Raw genomic sequence first — 3,458 nt, 5'->3', positions numbered from 1 at the left:
CTTTTGTTCCATTTACTTCCAGAACAATATATGGTTGTTCTTTTAGGGCATTTAATAAACTCCATGCTGAAAACACATCTATTATATCTTTGTTGGGGTTTGGTGGGTCTTGTGATGTCTCATCATAAGCTGAATGTGGTTCCTGTTCTAGTCACATCTGCTTTTTCTGGCTTGGAGCTGAAGGATTTTGTTTGTTGCTGTTAGGGCAATCTCTGCTCCAGTGGTCAGGGGCACCACAGATCCAACACCCATCATTATTTTTATTTTTCTGGGGTGGTCCTCTATAACCCCCCGGTCTCCCTCCCCTCTGAAACTGTCCTCTGCCTAAAAATCTTCTTCGTCTGCCTGCTCCTGAACCTCCCCTGCCCATGTTCCTCAGTTGTCTGAACGGGTCTTGGTTTATTGAGAAAACATCAGTGGAATTATTTTTTGGGTTCAGTTTTTCTGCATGACGCAGCCAATCCATGTTACTGCACATTAGAGGACAGCCAACTGACAAAATGTGTCTCTACCCATTTCTTCAGGTTTGGTCTACTTTGTTCTAGTATGCCTTGTTTAAGTTGTTGTTGGTAAGCGCTTTGCTCATTTTCCTCGAAAGGGATTCCACTGTGTATTTTAAAGGCTGATTCGTACCTGACCCTAAAGTCATCACATGATTCTCCAGACTTCTGCTGGACAGCTCGTAAGTCTGAGTAGTTCGCTTTTCTTTTAAATGTCTCACATACTCTTCCTATGAGGTTTTCTACAGCCATTTTGTAGGCCGCATTCAGGGCATTATCGGCAGTGGGGTCCGTGTCATATGGGAATGGTGTACCTTTCTGTTCTCGCCCGTGTAATCTCCCTTTACTCTTGCCCAATCGTTTCCCAAAGAGGATTGCATTGCTTGTCCTGTTTCATGGCCATTCAATCTGTAGGAGTGTATAACTCCCATCATATCCTCTGCCCATTTTTCTGGATCCTCACGTAGAGGAGTAACCCCCTGAACTGCAGCCTGAGCTTCAGCCAAAGTCCAAGGTCTGAAAACATATGTGACCTTTTCAAGAGGGTCATTAGTGTCCCTTGGATTTGGGTTGGCCACTTGGATGAGAGGGAAGGTTGGTACTGTTTCGGCTAACATGACTTCAGGGGAGTTCTGGGGTTCATTTTGCAGGAGTTTTCTCACTGCAGCTTTTACACGTGTGTCATACCCTTGTGGGTGGGTTTCATCTGGAGGAAATAATTTTCATGGGCCCCCGCCCGGTGGTTCGGCTGGGACTGATGGATATAGTGTCTGCTGTGACTCTGGTCTGGGCGTGGCCTCCTGTTGGTCTAGATTATAGGGTGGAGGCCTGTCTCTGGGTTTGTGAGTAGTCTCATTATCTTCTGGACGCACAAACAGTGCTGCTTTGGCTTTTCTAGCTTTTGRTTCACTTACTTGAGTCCTTCTGATCTGTGCTTCATCTAACCACACTTTGGCCTGTGCCAATTCATCTTCAACCTTCTCTTTTCTTTTCTTCTTCACTCTTTCTTTTTCTGTCTCTAGTCTTACTACCTGCGCTTGCCATGTCTCCACTTTCAATGTACACTTAACTCATTCTCTTTCCCATTTAGGTACATACTTTGTGCTTTCTGGGTATTTTTGGTTCATGTATTTTATATCTCCTTCTAGAGTAATGGTCTGTTTGCTTTGGCCTTTTCCCATTTTATTGTTTTAATTTTGTCCTGTTAGACTGAAAGTGGTGATCATCTGTTGTAGAACCCTTCCTGTATGGTCTAAAAGCCTTATTATTATTGTACCTAATGTTTTACTCGGTCCTTGTTTCTCCACTGGATTTACAAAATTTTTTACTCTTGTTCCTGGAATTTCTCTCACTAGATCTGTTAAAGGGAGGGCGTAAACAATTAATTGTCTTGACCTCAGGTGATTTAGGCCAACTAAGGGTAGGTCGGGTGATATATATATATCCAGGATGAAAATATTACTTTTCTCTACTAATTTTATTAATTTTTACTAATTTTTACTGCGTTGTGTTTTATTAATATATGTGCGCTTTTCTCTGGGTGAAAGTTCTCTTAAGCGAGACTCCTTTGTCCCCTGAAGAACAGTCTTCTAGGCCAAAACCCTATGGTTTTGGTCCGGTTCTTCACTTAGGACTAATACCGAGAACAAAAGGAGTTTTAAATTCACCAGATATTACGCCTAAATTCCAAATAAGGAGTTATGATTTGATCGAGTCAACCTTTATGTTGTCACCGTAAGGTTTCAGGGTAGACTGATCCGATCAAGTTCCTTCACTCATACAAATCACTCAATCACTCAGATACTCTTTTTTACTGTCAAGCACATTAATTCTTTTTAACAAAACTTCCCACCTGGGGACTCTAACCCCTTAGGGACTTCAACCCTACTGGAAGTGTAACTTTGTCTGGGACTTTAACCCACTGTTGCAACTTTCATACTTATTWAATGTTCTCTTATACTCACTAATGTCCGTTGTCTGTCAGTAAGTGTGGATGGAGATAATCCGACACTGACAGGGTGGATCAGGACATACAACGTCGGCCCGTGAAGAAACGTGGTCCTCCGGGTCTTTCCTTCAGACTCTTGGGTCTGCCCATGCACTGGGTTTGACGCGTCCTCCTCCTCTCGTCAGTGTGGGATGTATTCCATCCGGGTCCACGGCACCAGAAATGTTGGGTTTTTTCTCTGTAAATAGTCAAAATGAATGGGCAAACAACCCTAGTGAACCAACGAAATCAGACAACTCAGACAAATAGTGAAAATTCAAAAGATACACTTTGCGCAAAGGGAGAGATTCAATGTACTCAACTTAACAGCAGTTGATAACAACGAAGCTCTGCGTTTGAGGCAGCATGATCGTATTTTATTTAGTTTCAGGAAAGAGGAGTGGAAAAGAATCAGCCCACCAGCATACCAGTTACTTTTACTGTTGCTGGGAGACGGCAGGAAAACAGCTACAGTTATACAAAATACAACTGGTTCGTTCAGACAATACAAAAACAGACAGTCTGGGAACCTTCTGCGGTTGGGACACCTGCTATCAGGAACTTGCAGCTGTCAGCGGTTTTCTGCACGTATTGTGGCGGACCAGGGTGAGAAACTGGGCAGGCTGCTGCACGAACATGCAAAGGAGAACAAAGTTGATTAAAACTGTACACAATATGACTTGAATAAATTGTACATAAAATGAGAGTAAATTAATAAAGAAAAATCATTAATAATAGTAAAAAACCTTTTACATCTCCCTCCTGTTTAACCAACTTTGTTCACACAAGAGTATTGTCCTCAGGGTCAGCCTGAGTCAAGAGAGCATAATGCTGGATGTGATGGTAGAACATGTTGGCAAAAATAGAACTAATACATTTCTTGATTGCTGGTACGATATGTAGTGGTCACCCTGGGTGGAATAAACGTTCCACCTGCCTTTGAACTTGACCACGGAAGGCCTCCTTTAAAG

The sequence above is a fragment of the Austrofundulus limnaeus genome, unplaced genomic scaffold (assembly GCF_001266775.1).
Source record: "Austrofundulus limnaeus strain Quisiro unplaced genomic scaffold, Austrofundulus_limnaeus-1.0 Scaffold307, whole genome shotgun sequence".
Classification (NCBI taxonomy): Eukaryota; Metazoa; Chordata; class Actinopteri; order Cyprinodontiformes; family Rivulidae; genus Austrofundulus; species Austrofundulus limnaeus.
This window is presented reverse-complemented; position numbering follows the sequence as displayed.